The sequence below is a fragment of the Dromaius novaehollandiae genome, chromosome 15 (assembly GCF_036370855.1).
Source record: "Dromaius novaehollandiae isolate bDroNov1 chromosome 15, bDroNov1.hap1, whole genome shotgun sequence".
NCBI classification, from domain to species: Eukaryota; Metazoa; Chordata; class Aves; order Casuariiformes; family Dromaiidae; genus Dromaius; species Dromaius novaehollandiae.
Window position 1 is genome coordinate 11328506 of NC_088112.1, and position 26733 is coordinate 11355238.

The window sequence follows — 26733 nt, forward strand, 5'->3', positions numbered from 1 at the left end:
CCATTCGCCCTGGTATAATCATAACCCAGGAGCAGCCAAGAGAATTGCTGGGAGGGGTTAAACTAGGACATACTACAAAGTATACCCCTTCTTAGCTTTGGCCTTTGGAAGAGGCAAGAGAGACTCCATGCAGTGCTACAGAAAGCCCTGGAGTGACGTGTGAGAAGAGGTGTGTGTGTGTAAACTCTTACTGAATGCAGCCTCCTTGAGTGTGGAGATGTCTGGTCTGCCTGGGACCATATCCCAGCTGGCCTCGGTCCTGGGATGAGACCTCTGTTAATATTCATTATTTCCCTTGTAGCCTTGTACCTGCATGCTGCTGCTCAAAAGCTCTGCCACAAAAGGATTGCCTGCTTGCTTGAGCAGTTCAGTTGTGGGCTTTTTTATTGATTGCTGGCTGGTGCAAAAAGGGAGCCATTTGTTGTATTTTTGAGGGAGGAAATGCTGCAAATAAGGTGCAGCTCACAGGCCCTGGCTGCTTCCTTTTGCTATCTCAGGCCTAGCTGCAGGGGCTGTGTGTGTTTAGGTGGTGTGTAAGGAAGGGAGGACAGTGAGAGGACCATATGTCAGTGTATGAGCTTTCTCCTTATCCTTCAAGACATCCCTGTTTGCTCTCCCAGGACTCTGGTAAGCTGGAGAGCAGCAGCAGCCCAGAAGCAACTTCAGTTTAGCAGCCAGTGGACCTTTCATGTCTTAGGCATTGACCTTGACAGTGAAAAATACTGCATTTTTTTGAGGAGCAGAGACTGAGAAGAAGGAATAGAAGAGAAGCTAGGGTGATTGGGAAAACTGTGTCTCAGGAATCACAGTCCAAAGGACAAATGTTGCAGAACAGCAAGGGAATTACTGAAATGTGTGGACTGGCAGGGACAGAAGGGAATCAGTGGAAGGAGCCTGTGTAGGCCCCCTTTCAGTGAGCATTACAATAATGCACCTCTCCTCAAAGCCATTATGGAGAAGTGTCTCAGGGGAGGAGATTTTAATGTGTTTCAGCATGAGGTAAATGATTCCATGCTGACGGAGGCTATCGCCCTCTCTGTGCCAGTATCCTCATAAGCAGCCAGTCCCTGAGCAAAGCCATAGCTAGTCTTTCATGAATCGCTGCATGGAAGCTGGCATTAATAGTGCTTTGCTACTAGTTACGTTAAAAAAAAAAAGAGGCAGCCAAAACTACCAAAGCAAGCCCCAAGAACAACAGCAGCAGCAGCAAGCTGTGCTGGAACAGAAAGTAATTAAGAAATATTTCATATCTCTAAGCGGCCCTGAAATTTTTATTCCTGTGCATGAAGCTCTATAGGCTCCTTGCGGGCTGCTGCTGCTGCTGCGTTTCAGTGCAATAAATCCTGTTGCCTTTGGAGCCTGACAGTCAGTCCAGGATGTGATCAGAAAACCAACGGGTACTCTCTTTAAGGTTTAGTCCTTGCCTGTATCACGTCTCCTCATATCAGTCAAGCTAGGGTGTGCTGCACAAGTAAACTAGTATGGCAAAACGCTGACCTTGCTTGGGAAGATAAACATCAGAAAAGGGGGGGGAGTGGGCTGAAGAGTTGGGATGGGAGGATGAGAATTCAGACAAACAGGCTCACAATCGCAATATTCCCACCCAAAACCCAAGAGACCCAATCTGCCCAAATCCAGCCCTGCCAGTATTTATGACCCTGTCAAGGTTGACAGGTCCAGAGTTGAATTTATTTGGAAATAAATAACAGTATGTTTTAATCTCGCTACCAGCAAACTATCCCCCTGTGCTGGGCCTCCCCCAGCACAGTGCAGAGCTGGCAGGATGCAGTTCTGTGCTGTGCCTGGGCTGCAGGAGCCAAGGCTCTGGCTTAGTGTCCCTGAGCATATCTGAAAGGTAGCAAGGAGTGGCCGTAAGCCCACCTTTGGAAGCTTGGATGGTATCAAATATCCTGCACAGTGAGCAGCTGGTGTGGTAGAGAGAAGTGATGAGTCTCTTCTCTTCTTTCTCCTTTCTGCTAATCATAAAAGGAAGTATTTCTAACACTTTTGTTAGGCTCAAATTGTTTCTAAGGCCATTAACATTAACCAAAAGAAAACCTCTTGTTTTATGTTTGAATTTAATTTGTCCTCTACAGGCTTAATTCTTCCAGGTCTCAATCCTGGGGAACCCAGGCCATATCTCTCTCTTCCCCCATCAGTCTTACTCTCCATGAAATTCAGAGAACCACTGGACTCATGCTATATAATCTTAAAGAAGCGCAACAAAGCAATGTATCCTGATAGCAGCCAGAGCAATAACAGTTATTATCAGCTAAACCTGTGGTAGCACATGCACAGAGCAGGGACAAGACTTCTGTGGTTCCCCATTCTGCAGGTGACAGTGATACAGTCTTCTCACTTTTCTGAGCTAGAGAAGCAGCACCAAGTTCTTGGTCATGACTCAGCTTGCAGGTTCTTCTTGGGGGTTTTTTTTGTCCTTTTTTTTTTCTTGTTTTCCTTCTATTTGCCGTCAGGTGAAGCAGATAGTATATTTTAATGGCAGGACAACTCCGTCCATTTTTTTTGTATTTCAGAAGCAAACTGATCATTCCACATTTCTTTTGGATAATGGTCAACAAAACGTCATTATTTTTCAACAGAGGCTTCATTTTGACTGCAGCTTTAGACTATATTATTTTTCAGCTTTCAGTTTTGTAGCCTTGTATAAATGCAATTTTCAAAAGGAAAAGTCATTTTAAAGTGAAAAGGTCAACTTAATTTAGAAGAAACCAACTGGGTTATATAACTTCATAATGATACTTCTTTTAATGTGAAAACTTTGTCAAAACTGGAGGCTTCCCTGTGAAGAGTTCTCTGCGTCTCAAAGACTTTTTTTTCCTTGAAGATCTTTAATTGGAGGATGCCCAGGTATCTCCACTCTCTAGCTGATCTTGTTCCTCTTCAGGTGTCTATGGTGTAAATGAAACAGCTTGTTGGATTTTGAAAAGTCTCTTGTGAGGGTTTGGCTTGAAGAACATGCAGGAAAGTAAAAGCCAAAAAGCCTTGTGGGAGGCACAGACTAAAGGGTGCTTCTGCTCCTGTGTATGTGGAAACCTCAGCTTCTCACTGTCATTCCAGCAGCATTGCCTAGACTGCAGCAGCTGCTGACCAGCTGGGGCGGTCAGGGCTCCCTGGTAAATGCAGGAAGGCAGATGGCATGCCTAAGGTCTTCCCCCTTCTATCCCTCTAAGCACTGATTCAAGGAAACCAATTAAGCCCATCTCTTTGCTGCTATTTCCTTTTCCCCACTTCTGTTTTCTTCCTCCCTCCTCTTTTCTCTTTATGTTTTTTTCCCCTCTTCCTCCCATGCATGAACTAATTGACGTCTGATCTATTCAGAGGCTTGGCCCTAAAAAGTAACCTTCAGTTAACTGCTCACATAACTTGCCTGTCACTTTTGATAACAGTCAGGGCATCATTTTTGCAAGTGTTCTACAATAACATTACCCGCTTTGCTCTTGTCAAGCAAATGAGCCCTGAGGCTTGTTTGAGAACCATTAATGATCATGCCACGGTGGGATTGGTGCACTGGGCAGCATGCAGAAGCACCACTTCTCAATTCTCTGTGCCTCTGCCGAGCAGTTTAGGTTTAATTAACCTGCATTAATGCCTGCTGGGATAGCATTTTTTGTGCCTCCTTTTTCAGGAGGTCAAGTGCAGCTGGAGACAGTTGCTGGTGTCTCAGGTGCCCTCTGTACGTGGCTGGGATCCTGGAAATGTTTGTCTGTGGTGTGGAAATAAACTCTGCTTATTAAGCTCATAAAAAAAAAACCCAGTGGGTATAGCCTTGTGCATTACCAGCCTTGCTGAACTGCTGGAGACAATAGACTATAAAAATGTTACAGCACATGGTCCTAGGGTACACGACCATGGTCTGTGAATGTGTGTTTGTAGGGATAGCAGTCTGCAAAGAGTGTGTGGGTGTTTCAGTTCTCCATGAATATCTATGCAGTAAACCAAGTTTACTTTCTAATGGCAAAGAATCCTGAGAATGTGGTTTGTCTTGCTGAGTCAACACTCAGCTGATGCCAAGAAAAATGCAAACATCTACCAAAACAGTACTAGTATCTAAGGTTAAGAGGTTGCTATTATTGCTATGTTACATATGTGCAACAGACAGATGCCAAATCTGCCACCTAAGTTCGAAAGGGCTAGGCAATATATAAAAATGGGGCTCATATTCACAGATATTGAGAGTGCCTCATGAGGGCACTGTGGCTTTGGATGGGACCTGGGGCCTGGCAGTCCTGGAAAGCAGGTGAGCAGATTGTTTGTGGCTCACTTGACTGTACATTGCAGAGTAGATACCCAAGTTCCTCTTATGCCCCACGTGTGGTGATCTCAGCACAGCTGGCAATGCTTCCTCATAGGTGTATCCAGGGGGAAGCTACCAAGGTAAAAATGGAAAGCAGGGATCAGGCACTGCACTGGTCAGTGAGCTTGTTTTTTATCCTGATTGGTTTTAACGCACTGGCAATGTTTTCTGGCAAAAGAAGTTTTAATGCAGCTCTTTACTTACCATCCTTTTTGCCACCTTTTTAATGATACTACTGTGCTGTCACGCATTCCTAGCCTTTCCAACCATTCCCCTTTGAGGCAGGCATTTCCCAAGCTCAGCTGATACCTGAGGAGTTGAGGAAGAAAATCTTTTCAGCTGCAGCCCTGCTCCTCTGACAGAGCTGTGCCTATGCTGATGGGGACCTGGAGCTTGGCATCCAACACTTAGATGTCATGCATACTGGGAGGAAATCCAGTTTTGATCTTGCAGAAGATTTTGAAATATGGCTATCTGTGAGACTGGAATAACACTGAGAGAATCCAGTCCCTTTCACAGAGCCTAGGCCAGCAGCAGATAAAAGAAAGCTGAAGTGACAGCAGGCTTAAGGCTACCTAACCCTGAGCTGCTTTCTACTTGGGGCTGTATGTGTCCTTAGAGTAGGCTGGCAAAAGTTACAGGAAAGTCCTGGAACAGCCCGTATGATACAAAACTCTGTCTCTTCCATGGAGTTATGCTCTGGGTAAATAGTTGTGTGGTAAAAATAGCCTTAGTTCAAAATCAAACAGTGTGATAAGCAGTGGGAACAGCTTGGGTTTCAGACAGATTTGGCCTTAAGCTTCATGATTAGCACCAAAGAAAGCTTTTCCTATGGTTTGGCTTTGTATAAATATTAAATAAATGGAGGGTTTGTTTATTTTATTAACTTGGCCATTTTTGTGAAGTGTGTGGTATTTTGGAGACTCTTTTTCTCAGTAAAACCAACTTTGAATTGGCGATTGTGTTCTAGTTATTAGGGGCAAAAGAGGAAAAGATGTGTGTGTTTACATGCAAAGAGCGTTATCACATAAACCCTATTTCCTTAAGAAATTAAGCTTCATTTGGCCTCTGCTTTATCCAGTCCTGTTCCTCTGTTGCAGAAGGAATGCAGTACTTAAGTCTTTTCATGTTGGGTCTCCATTTGCCTATCCTGGAAGGAAAATAGGCCCAAGAATGACACTGTCAGCCAGACCTCCCTGCGTATGAAGTTCAGAAGGTCTGTGGGCTTTGCAAAAAACACTTGTCCCTGGGTGTTTGCATTTAAATCTCTGATTCTACTTTAAGAGCTCAGCGATGAGTGTTTGTCTTGCTAAATAAGAAGATACCACTGCATCTTCTTAACCCACTGTGAAGTAGGAAGGAGAGAAAGGTGCTGCCTATTATTCATGCCCTTATGGCTCTGCTGCAGTCTATGTAGGGCCTGGGCAGGGTACAATAGCTCCTACAGAGAGCAAGTTGATGTGGTGCTTTCTAAGCAATTGTAGGACAGTCCCAGGAGGGAGCCGGAGTGGTGCAGTCAGATAAAGCTCCTTTGGCAGTGGCTGTGACTGTGGAAGGGGCTTGGGAGACGATGCAGAAGAGAAGACGGGATGGGTGTGTGCTGCTCAGTAGTTGGCACTTAGTTTTCAAGCTCAGACATACTAACGTAAAAGTGGATGAGTTCTTGGAAGCTGTGTAGTCCTTTTCAAAACCAGAGGGGAGACCTCAGAGCAATCCCAAGTTCTCCGGGCCTACCAGATGGAGTACACTGGGTGAATTCAGGCCCACAGGATTCAAATGAGGTGAAAACTTAGTTTGGCCACATTGGCACATCTGAACTGTTAGGACTGAAAAAGAGGGAGGAGGGTTTATTTCCTGTGTTGTGTGCTTGCTCAAAACCTTGCAGATAGAAACAATTCTTCTACTCTAAACCACATATGAGGGACATGAATCTCAGGACAAGGGGCTAATGCATCTGAGCATAACTAAAATGCTTTATTGTTGCATGACTAAAATCTGATCCACTTTTTTCAAAGACTCAGAGCAAGTCAGTTTGTGTCCTGGGATGCCTGGATGTCAGGATACATAGTTCCTATTCTCTGTGGGAGCAGAGGCAGCAAGATATCCACAATGTGATAGAGATGAAGTGAAGGCAAGTCACCATGACTTCCTGTTTCTGGGATCACTAGCTGGTAGTGCCTCTGGGCTGCCTCATAGGCACCCTTGCTGCTGCCTTCTTCCTCATGTGCTGTCTGCTCATGCTTACTTGGAAAAGTGTAGGAAGGAGAATAGGCTTGTTTGCAAAAGAACTTGCCTGTCCTCATTTCAACATTGCAGTGCACTGGTGGATCAGGGGTAGCAACTGACCTCAGCCTCACCACTGTGAAGATTAACAGATGAGAGCAAAAAGATGGCTAACAGCAACAGGGGCTGAAATGGCCATCAGAAGTTCTTCACAGTGTTGTAGCATCAGCAAGTACCTGAGATCACCTTTCAAAACCTGTCCACAGAGACACATAGGGCTCCAGCTTCCAGCCTGGAGGGGCTTATTCACCAAAGATGTACTCTTTTTAACAGTGTTTGTTTGTGGCTCCATGTGGCTTGATGAGTGAAGGAAGTGAATTACTAGGGAAGTGGTCATTAGCATGTATTTACATAGGTTAATTGCATGGAGTAATGAAGGATCAACTTGGTTTTCAACAGGGCTGCTGATAGAGACATCTTCCTGACAGTGCTTCATGCCAGCTTTCCTTGACGCTGAATTATATTTTTCAGGCCTCAGCAGGCTGGAACTAAAGGATTTAGCAAGGTCTCCTGCTCATGTCAAACTCTGCATTTGTAGTTCTGGGCATTGGTTTTGGGTGCACCTTGCGCACTGGGTGCATTTATTGAGTTTATCATTATAGTCCAGTGAGGAGGTTTCTAAGGAGGGAAACTGCCGTCATTTACACATAAAACCATCATTCTAGGACCCTGGTCAATCGCCATTGTAAATTTTTCCAATGAAGTTGAAGAATAGATGTTTTTAGGGCATCCGAGTTTCAACACTTGAAGCCTACTTATACTAGCCATAATTTCATTATTGCTTGCAGAGGTTCATGGTCATCCTATTGCCTGAACCAACTACGAATGACAGTAATTTATCTTGCTTTTCCTGGGCTAAGGCCCATGCTACTCCTGATAAACCACTACTGCTACCCAAGTAAACTAACTTAGAGCCTGTTCTGTCATGTCTATGTTACGTTGCCATCTGCCATTTACACCAAACTTCCCCTTGGCTACAATCCAGGGCTCTTGCCGGCTTTGCAGATGCTCAAGCACCCCGGTGGCTGCAGGATGGGAGTTTAAATAAAACAGAGCATTGATGTGGAGATGAAATTAATTAATGTCTCCGCTATTAAATTACTGTCACTAAGGGAAGACTTTTATTTTCCCTCTAAGATGACAATGTTTCATTAGAACAAAAAGATTTGCAGGGCTCAAGCTTTGAAACACTTTATCAGGTTTATTTATGATAAGTAACAGCTACATCACTTTTCTTGTGATGTTAGCAGAATATAGAGCTTTGGTTCTCTAATTTTTGATAAGAGAATTGCTATGAAAAGTCTGCTCTTGTGAACTCATAAGTTGCAACAGAGTCATACCCATTTTTAAAGCCTCGATTCCTAGCTGCGTCCACAAATCAGTAGCTGAACACCTCTGTAGTGCAGCCATTCTTTTATGTATTCATTTATTTCCAGCGATGGGCAAAGTTACGCATGCTTTTCAGAGCACATATCAGTTGTGGGCTGATGATGAGCAACTCTACTGGCAGATAAACAGCTGTCTGGGGAGAGGAAAAGACACTTTCCTGTTTTCTAGCCTTGCCCTGTTTCTGATGAGAAGCAACTTGCTTTGGTTTCACCCAGCAGCATGGGATAATAGTAAAAATGAATCCTATGGACTATTCTTGTTATCAGAGGTTTGCATGTTCCCTATTTATGGATATACTGAATTATTTCAAAAACCTGAATATGGAATATGACCACTGGAATATGACTTAGAAACCTAAGGAGCAACTTGATTTTAAAAAGAGTTGCAGCCATTTGCACACAGTGAGAAATGACTCTACAGTTTTTGCTGTGGCCCTGCTACCTGCTGACCATCATGCTGACAATGGTAAACTTCTTTAGCTTAGTGTTACTGAACTAAATTGAACAACAGCCTTTTGTAAGAGTGGAGAGGTCAGGGCAGAGGTGCTAGGGTGAGCAAGTTTGTACAGCAGCTGCCCGTATGACTCCTAACTGCAGCCAGAGCTGTCATTTCCTCACTGTCAGAAACATTAAATTAAAATAAATAAATAATCTCCCCTGCCCCCACAGTAGACACCTCTGTTTTTGTTATATGAACTAGGAGAAGAAATGTATCTGGAGGGTACACATAATTTATTTAGGAAAAATATGAATAGCAAATATCTGCAGATGATGAAAAAATTCCCCAGTCCTTGGGGTTATTTGATCTGCTAATTATCCATACTTCAGAAACCATTATTCACACTTTCCTGCTCTCCTCCAAGAAGTCTATTTGACAGCAATCTATATATATTTTTTGTATTTTTCTGTGAGATCAGCAGGAGGAAAAAGAGAAAAAAAATTGAGTTGTGACCTATTAAAATGCAAACACACAACAGCCTTCTTTTTAAGCAGATCCAGATGGACATTTCTGCTATGTAGATGGCTTGGATCACTGAAAAAGGTAAGTTTTGCAAGTTGCCTTTGCACAGTAAACAACCAAGGGCAAGCTCTGGCTTCATTTGGAAGCATGTTTGGCACACACAGCAATGGTGACTCATGTATATTAACAGCAGCAGGGTTTTGGATCCCCTGCACCTTGTTACTATAACGCCAACCTATTCATCAGCACAAACACCATCTTGCACATTCTCCTCTGGACAAAAAGCCAAACTAGGGAGGCTGCAGGAGCCCTAATGTACTCCGGGCTTGATCCAAACCTCGCTGAAAAGTTTTCATTTGACTGAAACGTGCTGTAGAACTATATAAAATGGTTTAGTGCAGGTAAGAATCAGGCCCTGATTTATGTAGTACACTTTACACCTTGAATATTTCACAGCTTCATGGAGAAGGTCACCCTTGTGATGCAAAACTGCAGGTGAAACAACACTGCTACTTTCTGAGAGGGGGCTCATAGTCATGGAGCAGGTTTACAAGGAGGGAGGATTGCTGTGCAGGAGAGAAGGGATTTATGTATGTGTCTCTTTCTTTTTTGCTACATTGTTAGACAGATTTCTTGTTTTCATTGCTGAATTCATGCAGAGATGGCTCTGCCCCTCCTTCTCCACTGTTGTGGATCTGCAGTCACCCTCGGACTGCAGGAGTAGGAATTAGCAGAGGAATGGGCAGATTTACCTTATTTGGTGCCCACTCAGTGCCTAGAGCAGAGGTGCCACTCATCTTGTCCTGATCATTGTCGTCTTGTAAGGAATGTGTTAAAAAATGCAGCAAAGACAATACGTTCTTGGAAAACAAGGATCTTCTTTCAGGATAAACATTTCCCACAGCACATGGCTTTTGTGACAGGTACAGGCCTAAGAGGGATTTAAATGTTATACACAGAACTAGAATTGACCTTCACCAGACTGGATTTCACTCTCAGAGCTGGAGAACAGTTTGTTAAGACGGAATTTCTTTTGCTTCTTTCTATACACTGGCAAATACGTACTGCCTGCTTGGATCTATATTTTCTGAGTCCTGCAAAAGTCTCTATTTTAAACTCTGAACTGTGGAGGCTGATGAGCACAGTAGTCTGATGGTATTTGCAAAGAGTACGTCATATCCCATAGCTGGCAAGAGGAGTAATAGAGCTTTAGCTGGCTCTGGGTAGAAAGCTGGGTGACATTTACAGAGTCCATCTCTGCCTTCAGTCCTCGTGCATTTTATGTCATGTCTTCTGCAGGACAGAAGATCGGTTAGATGTGATTTGCAGAAGTATTGAGTGAGGACAAAAGAGAGATGCATTTAATTTTGGGAGGTGTGGAAGAAAATACTCCATGGCTAGAGGTGCTGGTCTGTAGTCATGAATGCATGTGTATGTACTGGATCATGCTCAAAGATCACAGTCCAAGGGGGTGCAGTCTGAACTGTAGAATTTTCTTGCTTTTTCTTTTTAATATGTTTTATCTGAATGTTATCAGAAATGTATATATATGATGGTATGTACATTTCTATGGGGCAGGTCTGTCATCTCCCAAGGTAGCAAATCTGCCAAGGCTCAGCCTAATGACTCCGATGGCAGTCTGTCACACCACCAGCAGATATTTTTGTCAGCTGTGTAGGAGATGGGGTGAATCTGTTTGGGTTGTGTACCTAAGACATAAGCTGCAGCCAAGAAGTGCACCAGCCTGGGGAGAGTGAGGCATTTGAACACTGAAGGCGGGGAAGTACATGCCTGAATTGTCTTAAGTTGCAAATGTTACTTCTCATGTGTCAGTGATCTGAGTGCATCCCCACTGTGGTCTGGTTACTTCGAGAATGGAATAAACAGCCAAAGCATATCAGTCTCTCCGGATTTTCCAAGACTACCTGCAGTTCACGTAGGATGAAACAGGAGACAAAGGAAATGTGTTGGCTCTGGGTGATCCTGAATGATAGTGATATTTTCGTGTTCTTTTATTGTAGGTCAGAAAATCACATTAGAGCTGTGATGGGGAATAGCACTTTGCACAGGGTCATGATGTAGACCAGAGAACAACTGATCCAAAGCAGTTTGCCTCCATTCATGCCAGCTGACCAGGGCATGTCAGCCTAGCTGCAGCTCAGCTCACATCCTCATAAAACAGTGGGTGAACTCCTCCACCAGTATAAACTGACCTTTCTATAAACCCACTGTGCTGCTTTATATCGGTTGAGCCTCTGGTCCAATCATTTTAAAATGCCACTGTTTGCCAACCTTGCATTGTTCCTGCAAACCAACTGAGTGTGTTAAGAGAGGATAATTAGGGAGAACACAGTAATTAATACTGCTGATAATAACCCAGAGGTGTAATTTAGCTGCCTGACTTGCACTGAATTCCCTGGGCTGGAGCAGGAGTGGAAAAGGAAAAGCACCTGCTAAAGTCTTTCGTAACCAGCTTTAGTTCTCTGCAGGAGGCAATCATACACAACCGAGCAAACAGGAGCTCCCGAGGCCTCTCCTGAGCTGCTAATGATTGCCTTGCAGACAATGATGGCATGTCAGTATTGATTATTTTCCTATTATGAACTGCTTCCTCTTGTCCCTTTTCACCATGATCTGTTGGGTAAACACAGGAAATAAGTAGGTGCAGCTGAGTTTTGTGGTTATGAAACATCTGGAGGCAGAGGGGAAGCAATGATTCAAATGGCAGTTAGTTCTGGTCCTAAGAAAGTGACTACAGCTAAAAGAACATCCAATGGAATATCGTGACTTATAGGTAATAAAAAAAAAAAAAAAAAAAAAAAAGAATTATTCAGGCCAATGAGGGCTGTCCCGATCCAATATCGGGAGGGTATCGTTACGATCCCAAGGACGAGATTAAGACGCTAGAACCGGTCAAATATCGTACAACCTTTTAACTTTATTTTCCACGAAGTGGGGAGAAAAGGTGGGGAAAGGCGAAGGGGAGGCGAAAGGGAGAGGGGAACATGGGTAAGGGGAAAAGAGAGAGAAAGTTGGAAAAGGAGAGAGAAAGAGAGAGAGAAAGAGATATCACCACCCGTGGATCCAGCGGCATCCCGTTGGTACTCTTCACCCTGGGTGTAAATTTTAGCAATGCGCGTGCAGTAATTACAACTCCAGCAGGGTCCGACCCTAGGTTCCCACTGAAAAGTTCGGAGCCAAATCAAGGCAAATTAAATAAATAAATTGTAATGACATGTGTGCAGTAGTTGCAGCTTGAGTTGGGTGCCTCCGAAGAGGGACCCCGAACAAAGAAATCCCTGGGCAATTATAGCTTTTCAAATTAAGTTTCCCACCCCTCACGCGGTAGTTCAGACCAATAGTAAATTTTAGGTCTGGGGTCTCCTGCTCCTTATTGGGTCTCATCGTTGTTCCTGGGCAGGCTGTTTTTTTTTCTCCCTTATCTTTACTGTTGTGGTTTCTGCTGACAGATGTGTTTCGATTCCTCGGGTTCTGTCCTTCTCTCTCAAGGCCCTGACAAACAGGTGTTGTTCCAGCAATTAGCACTGCCCCAGCAGTCACAGTAGGTGTTATCTCCCAAGGTCCTGATGAAGAGGATATAATGCAGACTCCCCCTAATTAACACTGTTTCAGCAGTGAGGGGAGGCCCTGCTCCCCAGGGTCCCGGCGCCCAAGCAAGCCTCACTTCAAAGCCTTGACATCCTCCTTCCTGGAGTGTGAAGCACAGGAATGCAGACTGCTGGTAACCCCCTTATCTTTCCAGTCTGCACCAGCTCTGGGGCCCTTTCTCACTGAACTAGGGAGTGCGGCCTAAGGCTTCAGCAAATTTAGCTACTCATGCTAAGCAAGTTTTATAAAAGTTGTGCTAAGTTACAGTCCAGGTCACAAAGTCTCTGCCCGATCGTGCCCTGGTTCGGCGCAGGCTCGGTGTGTCCTGGGTGGTCGCAGGGAGACCGTTTCGGGGGTCGCAGCAGCTCAGTCCTGTTTCCGCCGGGAACAGATGGCTTGTTCAGGGTTATGGTTTGCTTGCACCTTATGGACCAAGAAATGTTTAAGGCAAAAGTTCACTCATCTGTCTGCCACAGGGCCTTTCTACATAGAAAATGTAAGGGGTGTTTTTAATACTGGCTGCTCTCCTCAGCACACCTGCAAATGGCAATCTGTGTGCAAGTCTACAGTCAGGGCTATTTGTTTTTCATAACGTGGTTGCAGCAAATGTTTATTCATGATCTTCTGCTTTGTAGGGGTCCTTGGAAGGACCCTAGACCCTCCAGGAAGTTTGCCTGGGAGCTCCCATGGGTGATGTGGTGTCCTGTTTGCTGTAGCGGCATTGAGCATCAGAGAGGTGAACCTTGTACTCACCTTCTGGTCACAGCTGGCTTCACGCGTGGAAGTCCCGTGTAGTGGGACACTCCCAGATTGGTGTCCAGCTGCGATGTGCAGTATTTTCTCTGTGATATGACCCTATGCCTAGGGTTTTCATTAATGTAACTAGCTATTGAAAATCAATGGGATTGCATTTTCCTATTACAGATACTCTCAGAGGCTTGTGGGAAAAGGCATGCTTCTGCACACACAGGTGTAATTGTGGTTAAACACATGCTAATGTAAGGTCATGCTTTTTCCTCTGATTTTTCTGCATGTGGCATTTGGGCTCTCTTTTCTTAAATCTTATTCCTTGCATGATAAATGAATATGTTTTATTCAGGATATTGGAGTGCACTTGGGAGACTTAAGCAGTTCTACTGACCTTCTTTGTGACCTTGGACAAGCGTTTTCACTCTCTGAGTCTGTTCCTTCCCAGAGGTATTAAAACAAAATAATTGTCACTGATGTCTATTACCAGTTGTTAAGCTTTGGAACTTCTCTTTCCTTGTGTCATGACATTAGCGGTGTGCACACCTCACCCTGTAGCCGTCTAGGAGTTGGACATCTCATCTATATTAACTGTCTAATCTCCAGAGAATGATTTAGTCCATCCCAAAATAGCTGTCTAAAGAAGGTATGGTGAGTCATTCTCCTGACTTGCCCTTTGTTTCTTCACTGGGTATAGTAGAAGTCAAGGTGGCTAGTGAGACTAGATACCTAATTTTTGAAAGATTTAATTTTAGGTAAGAGGAAGTCCACCCATGAAGTGACAAAATGCAGATGTGAGGGTTTTTTTTCTTTTTCAGCAATGCCCCCTTCCTTTTCTCTTTACTGTGGTTTTGTGTGTGTGTGTATGTGTGTGTCTTTCCTTATGATGTGTGTCTTCATTCAGATGCAATTAATAGAGCTACACAGCTTTCTTGATGCAAAGACATGAGGCTCCGTAATTTGACATGACAGAGAAGAGAAATAGAGGAAGTTTGCAACAAGGGCTAGGAGAAAGTCAATAACAAAACAACACAATGAACCTGATGTAGTTATGTTATAAAGTCCTCACAGTGTTTAGTAGGGAAATAAGACAGCTGAATTTCTGTGCCCTGCTAGGATAAGCAATCTTGTTTCTGTCTGATCAATGCTATTTTTTTTCCGGAGGAAGGTAGTTCATGCTTGATTTGTCAGTAAGTGTATTATACCAACTCTTGTTGTCCTCTGTGATGCTTAGAAAGGGTTGAATTTTTTTTTCTCTTTCTTTTTCTTTTTTTTTTTCCCTTCCCCTTCTGGTTGTCAGAGTGAATTTGTATCTTCTGGCAATGCTGGGGAGGTGGGAAAGATGTCAAAAAGAGGATGTAATATTCATTTTAAAGTGAGCTGTTAGGAATTGGTTTGACATTTCTGACAAAGGGAAAGGTTACTGCACACAGCTTTTCAGCTCCTATCTTATTAGTCCTTTTCTTCTCAATCACAACCAGAATGAGAGGAATTTCTCGTCATGACTGGCTTGTCCCATACACACACCTATATGGCACAAAGGCAGGTAGGCTCTAAACAAACCTTGATCTGACGTGCAGACACTAACCACGCTCTCCAGGCTGTGTCTGGCATTTGGGTATTTCTTCATTGCCTGTCCCCTGAGCTCTGGTAAGGAAGCTAGCCTGTTCAGAGGTAGCCTTAGTCGCTCTCCCCACTGTCTTCTCCATTCTCTTTTGTGTGGTGAGAAATACCCACCCTTCAAATTTGTATCTTGCAAGGCGACCTAAATCCTCTACTCAACTATCAAATGACTTTACAGAATGGTTGAGATTGGAAGGGACTTCTGGAGACCATCTAGTCTAACCCTTGTGCTTGAGCAGGGTCACCTAAAGCACATTACCCAGGAGTCTGTCCAGAGAGCCTTTGATTGTCTTCAAGGATGGAGACTCCACAACCTCTCTTGGCAACCTGTTCCAGTGCTCTGTCACCCTCGCTGTAAAAAATTTTTCCTTGTGTTCAAATAGAACTTCCTGTGTTTCAGTTTGTGCCTGTTGCCTCTCATCCTATCACTGGGCACCACTGAAGAGTGTGGCCTTATCCTCTTTACACCCTCTCTTCTGATATTTAATCACATTGATAAGATCCCCCTCAGTCTCCTCTTCTCCAGGCTGAACAGTGCCAGCTCTCTTAGCCTTTCCTTATATAAGAGGTGCTCCAGACCCCTAATCATCTTAGTAGCCCTTCGCTGGACTTGCTCCGGTAGCTCTGTGTCTCTCTTATACTGGGGAGCCCAGAACTGGACACACTACTCCAGATGTGGCCTCACCAGGGCTGAGCAGAAGGGAAGGATCACCTCCCTCGACCTGCTGGCAATGCTCCTCCTAATGCAGCCCAGGATACCATTGGCCTTCTTGGCCACAGGGACACCTTGCTGGCTCATGGTTAACTTGTTGTCCACCAGGACTCCAGGTCCTTCTCCACAGATCTGCTTTCCAGCAGGTCAGCCCCCAGCCTGTACTGGTGCTTGGGATTATTCCTCCCTAGGTGCAGGACTCTGCACTTCGCTTTGTTGAACTTCATGAGGTTCCCCTCTGCCCATCTCTCCAGCCTGTCGAGGTCCCTGTGAATGACAGCACAGCTACCTGGTATATCAGCTACTCCTCCTGGTTTTGTGTCATCAGCAAACATTCATTGATGAATAAGTTGAACAATACTGGACCCAGGATTGACCCCTGGGGGCACCACTAGCTACAGGCTTCCAACTAGACTTTGTGCCACTGAGCACAATCCTTTGAGCTCTACCATTCAGCTGGTTTTCATTTCACCTCAGAGTCTGCTCATCTAGTCTGTATTTCTTCAGATTGCCTATGAGGATGTTTTGGGAGACAGTGTCAAAAGCCTTGCTGAAGTCAAGCTAGACAACATCCACTGCTCTCCTTTCATCTACCCAGCCAGTCATTCCATCATAGAAGACTTGTTCCACAAACTTATGCTTACATCTTGAGGAGTCATTGCATAATCTAATGAACCTTTGCTATTAATCTATGATGACAGACCAATGACAGTGACACCATATTTGTCACAGACAGACATTTGGCCTGGGTCACTTTCTGGTCACCTGTTTGAGGGGGAAGGAAAGAGAAATTTAGACTCAAAGTGTAAAGGTAGCCTACAAATGGACGTGCCAGAACAAAAGGGAAGTTTGTTCAGGAAGGAGCTTTACTAGTAAAAAAAGAAATGTAGCTGAAGTGAGTGAAAAATGCTTTACTGTCAAAGCTTTAAATTGCCTTTAAACTGATCTTGAGACATGGGAAATCAACACATGTGAACATGTACTTTAACTAGTAGGTACTTACATTGTGGTTGATTCCTGGATAACTCAGGAACAGGAAAAATATAAGAATGTTTGCCAGTGCAGTTCATTACTAAGAGCAATAATTGTTTCTCGATAGCCTTTTATTTCTTCCCAAATGTGGCCTAAGGGCTTGGCTTCAGGACTGGCTTAATAGCTTCAGTTTTCTAGTTTGTAATATTAAAGAGTCAAGCACTTTCAATATTTTGGTAAAAATAGCCAACCTTGATTGTTTTTCCAAAAGCAGCTGAAAACATAAATGCATTTGAGGAAATGGTCAAGTGTCTGTTCTTTAGCTCTGTTAGCATTTTTTGATGCAACTGCAGCAAACAATTTACCTGTTAATTCTTTTTCTTCTAGCAGATGTTTAGTGGTTACATGGTTTTCACATAGGTGGGAGAAGAGTAGGTCTTCTTTGAGTTTTCGTGACTTCTCCTGATTTGCAGCTCTCGGGTTTTGCTTTTTGTCTTCCTGGACTGAAACCAAAGGTAACTTTTCCAGAGGCTTTGAGAAGCTTCCAGGGTCACAGCTTTTCTTGGCAGACAGCAAAGCATGATTGCAAAGCAGAATGGCTGTGCCCTTATTTAGCAAGTCATTGCCACTCTCCAAGTTGATGAAACAGTTGGCTAGAGAGGATGCTCTGTTGCTGTTCTGCTCTTCTAATAGCACCACCATGCTCCTTTGCTGGGCTCTTTGTAGCTATGATAAACCAGGTGAAACCCACACGTCTCTCCTTGGACATTGCCCCTGTACTGGTCCTGGGTTACATCAGACTCTCTGAGCCTTGCAGAAGGAATGTTTAGTTGGCAAAGAGGACCATCCTCCTCCTAAAGGAGGAAACTAGACTACCAACAAGAACACTCTGCCTGTTAAAGCATGGAAGTAAAAACCGGAACAAAAACCCTTCTAAAAGGGCTCCAGCAGCCAGAAAGAATATAATGCAGCAAATATTAGCCTTATTACCCCCCACGCTGCTACAAGCTGTCCAGTTAGGAGAGTGTGGTATGTTGTCTAGTGAGCATAGGATCGAAAGCTGTCCTCATCCACACAAGAGTGACAGTTCTCCATACCCTTGACAGCAGCTATTAATTCATACGCAGAGAATGATGAAAAGCACCTCTGAAAAGTGGTGTTTCCACAGATCAGACCAGTTCAAGCAGCTGTTGGGTTAGAGCTATGTCTTTTATTTACTTCCTGGTGACTCTTTTCCACTACTTTTTCTGGAAGCAAATAGTGTTGTTCTGATTCTGCCAGGCTGCAAGCTGAGCTTGATGCTAAATCTGCTGGAAATGCTGAGTAGAGATGCTTCTTTGCCTTCCATGCAGCTGCATATGGATTGGTTCCTGCAAGAGTTTCCAATAAACATTTTGATGGGCCTGTTTCATCAGCCACATAGGAAGGCAATTGTAAAAAGAAAAGAAAAGCTAACAGGGAAAAGAGGAAAGGGAATTAAAACTAACGATGATCTCAATTCCCTATGCTTCAGTCAACCAACCTCATTAATCCTGGCTGCAATTCATGTACTACGTCTGTGCTCCCCTCTCTGACAGGTCCCCAAATCACATTCACTGCCATTCATTATGTGCAATGGAATAAAACATTTATTCAAACTCATGTTTTATTTCTGGGAAAATATCTATTTCTGCCAGCTCCAGACATCTCTTTAATTGTAAGCACTTCTCACCCTGGCCCTGGGCCCCATGCTCAGAAGATGAGTCCTGCTGATCTTGATGGGAAGGAGCCACCATGAAGTGGGGCCTCAGTGGGACAGACATGGGTTTCACCATGTCTCATGGTTGCAGATAACACAGCTCGATTTGGAAAATGTAGCTGTTCTGGAGCATTCTTGGCTTCTCTCATAACCCCCCCTCCATTTCATCGTGTCAGAGACTTTACCAGCCAGTGCAGGGAGGGATATATTATGTTTAGCTGAAGTCCATAGGAGTTTTCTTTTTGAATTTAGTGAGCTTTAGGTCAGCACTTGAATTCTGATTTAGAAATAGCAATAATGAAAATGCATCCTGTCTTTTTTGAAATACCCTCTGTATTCCTGTGACCAGAGCATGCTGTGACTGACCTTGTTTTCTAGGTGAGGAAACTGTGGCCCAGAGGTGCATATGATTAGCTGAGGCTTATTCAATGGGCAACAGGAGGCAGGACTTTATGACTTTAGCTCTTCCCTCCTTGCTTGACCAAGCTGCTTTTTAACTCCTGAGAACTGAAGTCAGCCATTAAGTGTGTAGTCTGTCAAAATGAGTGTTTCAAGTTTACCCCATGCAGATAAAGCAGTGGGGCTCATTTCTAGCAGTGTTTTGCCACTGAAAGCTATTATGGGAAATGAGACTTGCCGGCCACCGTAACAGGGTCCGACCCTAGGTTCCCGCTGAGAAGTTCGGTGCCAAATCAGAGCAAAATTAAATAAATAAATTTTAATGATGCACATGCAGTAATTAGAGCTCGAGCTGGGTGCCTCCAAAGAGGGACCCCAAACAAAGAAATCGCTGGGCAATTATACCCTTACAATCTAAGTTCCCCACCCCTCACGTGATGGTTCAGACCAATAGTAATATTCAGGTCTCGGGTCTTCCCGCTCCTTGTTGGGTCCCGTTGTCGTATCTGACGAGGAGCAGATAACTCCAGACCACAATAGTTAACACTGCCCCAGCAGTGAGAGGAGGCTTTGTTTCCCAAGGTCCTGACGCCCTTCATGGGCCTTATTTCAAAGTCTTGACATCCTCCCTTTCGGAGTGTGTGACACAGGAATGCAGACTGCTTGTAACTTCCTTATCTTTCCATCTTGAACCAGCTCTGGGGCCCATATTTGCTTAACTAGGTAAAAAGTTCAACATATTATCTGAGTGTGGCCTAAAGCTTCAGCCAGTTTAGCTATTAATGCTAATCAAGTTTTATATAAGTAGTGTTAACTCATGTTTACATCAGCTCATGCTTGCATAACTAAAAGTGTTCATCTCTAATATACATTTACAGCCTGATGCTAAGTGATTAACTCTAGATGGTTTCAGTTCAATATTCTTTAACAAAAGCCAACCAAAACCTGAATCACTTTAGGATGAAACTTTGAGTGCTGAAGGCAGACAGCTGTCCAAACACAGGAAATCCAAGTTTTGGACTTTGCAGCTGGTCCCCAGCCCACTTCAGTTATTGACACATTCAATAAGTCAGTTCAGTAAAGGTGCAGACCGAGGAAGATTCACTGGAGCTCAGTGACAGATTTGCTGTTCAGAGCCTACATATCACCCAGGAAGTCTTGTTACCAGCCTATAGGTGCCATTCAGTGCTTTGCAGTTGCGGTGTCTCTTGCCTTACCTGCCTAATGCAATGAAGATCTGCTTCAACTCTCTGCTTGCCTGTCCCTCTGTTAGAGAATGACATTTTGTTCCTGCAGTAATGTCTGTACGTAAAGGGAATGTCATAGAAGCCATAGCTCTAACACAGCTATTTAAAAACATGATATTCCACAAGCAGTAGCCCCGATGAAGACCACATTTCTATGTTTTCCCATTGTAACCTAGGACCTAACCCCAAGTAGCCCAGCTATCCTCTGCTCTCTTCACATGTCCTGTGATGTGCCCACCGCTGTAGCCACAGCTACGCACAATGCTGAACCAACAGCCTGCTGCCAAAATAGGCAACAGTGGTGTTTGGCTCTGGCTTCTCACAAAATGCGTGAGAATGTCATAAACTTTGAGTCTCTGAGCCCTGCATCAAATCTGGCTGAAAATGGCCAATGCGTTTAGGTGTTATTAGGAGGGACAGTCTGTATGCTCTCTTAAGCCTTGTTTCCTGAGGAATCCTGGCTAAAATATTGCTCAAACCTCTTAAGACAGTTACACCCAAGTGCACACACTACTTTAAAGCAGGGAGCATGAAAGCAAATTAAGGCTTTAAATCACCATAGGTCAATTACGAAGTGGCTGCTGCAACCTGTTATCTCTGCTGAGCTACTATGCAAGCATGAACATCTAAATCAGTGCTTTTTAACCCAGAGCTCTCAAAACCAGGCCTTATTCAATGCTACTGAATCTCACAGCTCTGCAATCATCTTGTTTTCAAATTGCTGTAGGAATGATAAAAGAAGTCTCTCTGTGTGAGAAGGGTTTAGGTGTTCTTGTACTTCTCAGTGGTCATCAGTCACCCAAGAAGTTGACCCAAACTGACTTGACTTTAAGTATTCAATATGCTGCTTCAATTCTTAGGATACCCTGTGTATTTTAACTCTTCTGGCATTTGTAATTCATATCTTTAGAATATCTTCACCGCCTTTCATCCCTGCTGCCTTCTTAATAGGAATTACTTGCTCCTTTCTTGAAAACTAGCTGTGGCTGGGCTGAAGCTGGATATTAGCTTAATTGTGCTTAGGGTCCTATCTAGACTAGCGTTACAATGAAGTCAGAGTAAAAGTGTGATTACCTATCATCTGATTATGAAGCAATTGATTTTCATATGGCAGATGGAACCTTAAATTTCTGTCGTCATAAACCCAGATAGGAAAGGCTTTGGGCTTTTCTGATCTACAGCACAACATTGTTCTTAGAACTAGAAATTGCTCAGTTTTGTTCCTAAAGGGAAGAATCCATCCAAAATGAATTTAGTCAGCTGTGAAACAGCTAACTTTTGGGAAGGAGATGGCATACGCTACAAAAAACTCGACCCCACAAACACAGTCTTCCCCTATAGACTGATAATGGCTCATTTCAATGTCGAAAATGTAATTGAATTGCTCCTTGCAGCAATTAGGAGAGTCTGTCGCTGTGCAACTACTTAATTGTGTTTTGATACTGCGGATTCTCTGTGCCAGGCTGAAAGCACCATTTTGAGTGGGAAATTAGTTGGTCTTTGCTGCTTATTTCTTCCCACACTCCATCCTGGACCAGAATTCCCAGAGATGAAGTGGGGACTTCAGAGGCTATGGATCTGGGTCCTCTCTCTCAGCTGGCTGAAAGGATCACTGCATCTGTGGCTTGTTCAGCCTTTAGCAGCTCATCCAGCTGAGCTGTGATTGCCCCCTTCCACTCCATTCAAGTTGAGGATGGTTAGCAGAGACCTACAGGTTAAACTGCTCAAGCTAATCCATTTGTTTTGTCTGAAGGAAATTAGGGAGTGATCAGATATGCAGCTCTTCAGGTAGTATAGAGGAGTGGTAACTGAGATGTGTCTGGGCAGGAGGTACCATCTAAAGATGACCTGGGCTCACTCCCTGGGTCAAAGCAAATAGGATGGCTAGAAAAGAGATAGAAATGTTACCTCCTATCCATCCCTAGTGGCCAAATTGGGTAAGAACCTTTACTAACTCACTGTGGAGGCTGGGGCATGTCTTTAGCTTGGATGGCTTAAGCAAAGGCACAGATCCTGACAGGACCTGATGTTTAAAATAGCAAGGACAGAATTCAGCTTATCAGAGTGGCTTGGACTTGATTCTCCAGTCCAGGCAAATTTCTGTTTAACAGTGTTTTCTTAGGTGCTCATCCCAAGTGGGAAAGGAAGAAAAAAAGTTGTTTGTTTCTCTGCTAAGGGGAATCTCAGAGATAATCAGAGCATCTGCTGGATGGTGTGAGGTACCTGGGGAACGGCAGCTGTGCCCAGGAACATCAGGATTCCTTGTTAAGGGACTGTGTAGGGAAAAGCCAGCACGTCTCTTTGCTGATTTGGCTACCTGCCACATTTCGAAGTATGAGCCAGCTTTGTCTGGGCAGCTGGATCTGCCCGAGGACTCTGCCAATGACAAGGCAGCCAACTTGCAAGCATAAAAGATGGTCAAACTGTCCCTCGCTCTGAGCTGTGAAAAAGGGGATACAGGTGCGGAGCCAGCTCCTTCACTCTGGCGAAGACCAGCACCCTGGGAGAAAAGAGGTATCTCCACCTGCACATCAGCCTTTGAGATTTGATGCAGGGAAGTGGATGCAGAGCTTTGATCTTAGAATGTGGTGTTTTGGGGATGCTGCCCTTTTTTTTTTCCTTTGATCTAACATGCCTTCTCTTTAGAGCTGCAAAATTACATTTTTATCTGGAGTCCTGTTGTTAGCCAGCTGCAGTAGTCACAGGCAGTAGTTATGTTAGCACAGCCACCCTATGGTGTCCCAGTTGAGTGCATTACAAAACCATTAAATGGTTTGATTCAGCAGCTGAAACATTCTGGAGCATGAGCTGCGTTCTCCAAACCAGCAGATTTGGAGCTGGATCACAGTGCTTTCAAAGCCCAAGGGAAGTTCAGACCCAGGGCTTCTGTCAGGCCTGAATGATTCACAGCAAGATATAGGATGCTTCTCTGAAACTTCTGCCATGAACAGAATGAACCTGGTCATTTTTGTAGCTAATATCTTGTCTGAGTCATGAGATTAGCATGTCCTGTTGATAAGATACTGAATTTCACACATGATGAAACACTGACATTTTTGCAAGAATTGTTTTGCTGTTGTTATTGTCAAAAACGAAAAATGTCGTTCTAATTAAAATGGGAAGACTAGTCTGGTTTTAGCTGATTAACACTGATAAGTGGATTTGGAGAAATGACGGAAGTTAGGAATTTCTACTGGCTGGCAGCTTAATATTCATAATGAAAGTCTAGCAGGAGTTTCAGTCATGCTGCTCTGCACTTGGAAACTGTTTGCTCAATTCAAGACAGTGTGGAAACAGTCACGAGTGCCAGAAAATGTCTGTGATGCCCCCAGTGAGAAACTGTTTTCAGGGGTGGTAATAAGTGATAGGAGGCCGATGAGCCCATAAAATAGCTGAGAAGAACTTAAAGTAGATATCCCTCTCCCTTATAACAGGTAAAAAGAGAAGGAAGAAAGTCAAGGCGGGACATAACACAAGACAAGTGGGAACATTTGAAGGATGTTTTTGGAGAATTTAAAAGGTGTCAGCTGCTTCTTTAAAGCAGCAGGAGTTGCTGTCCCCCGGTGGCAGTACTGTTAGTCACTATTGCAGCAGAGGACTGGCATACTGGAGGGATCTGGGTTCGCTGGGGTGTTTTAAATGTCAGAGAGCATGTCAGACACTCCCTCATGCATGCACTGATTGACTGGCACACTGCCCACGGGAATTTTTGTATTACATGTCATTGTGTGTGTCACAATTCAGCCTGGGCTGTCACGGCCCATTGGGAGGTGTCACCAGCTGTGTTTCTCTGCTGGCTGCATAAATCTGATTTCTGAATGAGTCGCTATCAAAGGTGGTTCATCACAACCAAAGGGACCAATAAACTCCTCAGCTTTTTGGAAAAATTAGAAAAAAATGTGTAATTGAAGAGAATAGCTATTTTCCTTAGAAGTGTTTTGTTTTCCTTACCATACCGTAGGGATCGATAATGCACAGTGTCTGAGTGTGGCAAGATAGTGAGTACTCTTTCTCCTTACTGATCAAAATAAACAAAAATGAAGCAAAAATTTCAAGGAGATCCCAGACAGATTTGTGATTTTCTTGTTGAAATGAATCCTCCTCTTCCACTTCTCTTCTGGTTCATTTCTCTCTCCTCACCATTCCCCAAAACAAGGCATGTAAAAATTAATCTTCCCTTCAACCTGAAGTTTTGTTTCCCTTTTTCACTCACGTAAAGAAAAAAGAAAAAAAAAAAGAAAAAAAAGAAATCCACCACCAAACTACTTAATTTTGGCAATTTACTAATTCACCATTTAGGAATGAAAAAACTGAAATGGTTTGGTACTAAAATGGTAAAACTAGTCCAGCGGGCATATAGTGAATTTTCTTCAGCTGAAATCATTCCTGTCAAATTCATAAAGAGTCTCTGGTCGTGCACCAATGGAAGCTGGGAGAAGAGTTTAAACTATTTACCTGCATAAAAATGACCCCTGCTCTTTAGATGTGTTTCTGCGGATAGAGAACGAGTGGATCTTTCCCCTGACACCCAGACTTCTTGCTCTTGATGTGATGATACATTCCCCAAATACCAGCAATGTTTTCCTGCTTTCTCACCTCAGTCCTCCCTGCTTACTGTCCAGTTTCAGGCTGTAGAAGCCTGAATTCAAAACCTAATCCCTTTGCTCTGTGGCTGTGTCCCACCACTGGGTGCATGCTGCTCCATCAGCCCATGGTTCCCAGCACCTGGGCTCTGATGGTTTGCTGGCCTTTCTCATGAGTGGCATTATATGACATTTTATGCTACTTCCAATTTCACCTTTGCTGGAGAGAGAAATTCTCTTTCTAAGACCTCAAATCAAAGAAGAAATCCCATAATGTTATCCAATATGTTGGGTCTGGATTCACCTAACCTGTCTTCAGCTCTCGCTTAGATCAGGTATCTGTGGTAAGAATATAGTTGTCCTAAGCTTTCTCGTTAGTTCAGGCCATGTAGGCTGATTAACTCTAGAGTTAGACAAGATGAATTTGTGCCTTTGTATCTTTTTGCCTCTATTTCTTATGGTAAATACACTATGGTTGGAACTGGACAAAAAAGGGGGGGAAGGGGTTGTTTCTATGGCTACCCAGAGTGTTTTGCAAATTCTTCCCTGTTTCAGCACAAAGAAGAAAAAAAAATATAGAAGATTTGGTTACCCAGCTCAAGGTAGCTTTGTGTTTCAAAATGTCCTCCTCCTGCATTTAAAGAAACCAAATTTGTTTAAAGCAAAGATCTGAGATAAAATACCATGCTTTGCCCCAGGAAACTGTGTTGATTGATGGTTGGTTTTCAAGCTGTCTCTGAAACACATACTGGGATGTTGACAAAATACTAAGAGTTACTCATTTTTACAGATGGGGAAATTGAGGCACAGATGTGGCAGAGCTGGCAATGGAATCTAGTTCTCTTCCATATAGCACCCTGTCTCCTGGGCCCTACAGCCTCCCAATTACCATGGAGACCAAGTATCAGCTTTTATATGTGCTGTCAAGGCAAGACAGAGGTTAGCAGCTGGGGAGTGAGCACAGGGTCCCAAATATTTGGACACAGCTCTGAAACTGGCATTCAACCTGGTGGAAAAAAAAAGAAACAAGAAGGTGTGTTCCTGGAGAGGCAGGAAGGGTGGCTGAGTGAGGGTTCAGCAGGCCCAACCTGTGCCTCTGCATCCTGTCCGTAGTGCCCTGGCCCTCATCCAGATGTGGGTTTTCACAGGAGAACCCTGTTAGAGGAGTGAGATGCTGAATCCTTTCGTATTGCCGAGTCCCCAATGGCACGGGTTAATTGAATGGACATATTTCATTAAACAAAGCCTTCGTCTTCTGTTCCATCCCAATTGCGAATGAGAAAAAGAATGCATTTCTCAATAACAGCGGGGCGGGAGGGGGGAAGGTATCAGTGGTTTTAAATGCCTGTAAAAAGTCTTTCTGTGAGGCAGCCTTACAGCTAGGAACTCCAGTTCACTTCTTGGGCCCAGTCTCCCAGGCCACTTATTTCTCTCCCTTGCATAGCACCTTGGCCTGGCTATGAGACAGGGACTTCTGCAGAGATGTGTCCCATGGGGTTGTCATGCAGCGCGAGAGGGGGGCAGGATGGCTGTTGGCTCTGCTCGAGCCTGGGACCAAGACAACAGGGCAAGAGCCTTCTATGATCTGTTGTGTTGTTCTTGCTTCCAGGTGACAGAAATCCCATGTTTACGCAATGCTGGATCCCTCTCTTTTTCTGAAGGAAAGCATCTTTCAAGCTGAACTAAGGTACTGAGTAAAAGATCTCATCATTTATTTACTGCAGATAAAGGCAGATATTATACAGATGGGCAAAAATTGCCCTATGAAATTAGAGAGCCTGTGGTATAAATCACTGTTTCTGGTCACGTTCTGCATCTCTGGCTAAGAGCGCGTTTAGTTACCACTTCATCTATTTGTCTGGCTTGGGAATCAGTGCCTATCAGCTGGGAGAGGCAAGAGGTGGATGCAGATGCAAATGCCCGATGTTGTTGTAGGAGATGATTTCCAAGTTAGGAGGCAGTTTGCTCTGACCTTTAGGAGGCAGAGCTGATTTGTTTTGCTGCTGTGCTGTGTTTTTTCTTTGTGTTCCCATTAATCATTTTCGTTCAAATGAAACCTGCAAGTGCGCAATGTGCAGAACTCATTTCATTAAGCGTGTGTGTGTGTGTGTCTTTAAAAAAAATACTGCAGCCAATTCTGTTAAATTATTAGTCCT

General features: G+C 43.9%; 1 long non-coding RNA gene across 1 annotated transcript in view; it reads left to right on the plus strand.

Annotated features, from left to right (window-relative positions):
• The window catches only part of LOC112994303 (uncharacterized), a 151452-nt gene that overhangs the window by 99035 nt on the left and 25684 nt on the right, over positions 1-26733 (plus strand). The window contains exon 2 of the long non-coding RNA XR_003261921.2: positions 26187-26264. This is a non-coding gene — a long non-coding RNA (uncharacterized LOC112994303). The remainder of the gene's footprint in view (positions 1-26186; positions 26265-26733) is intronic.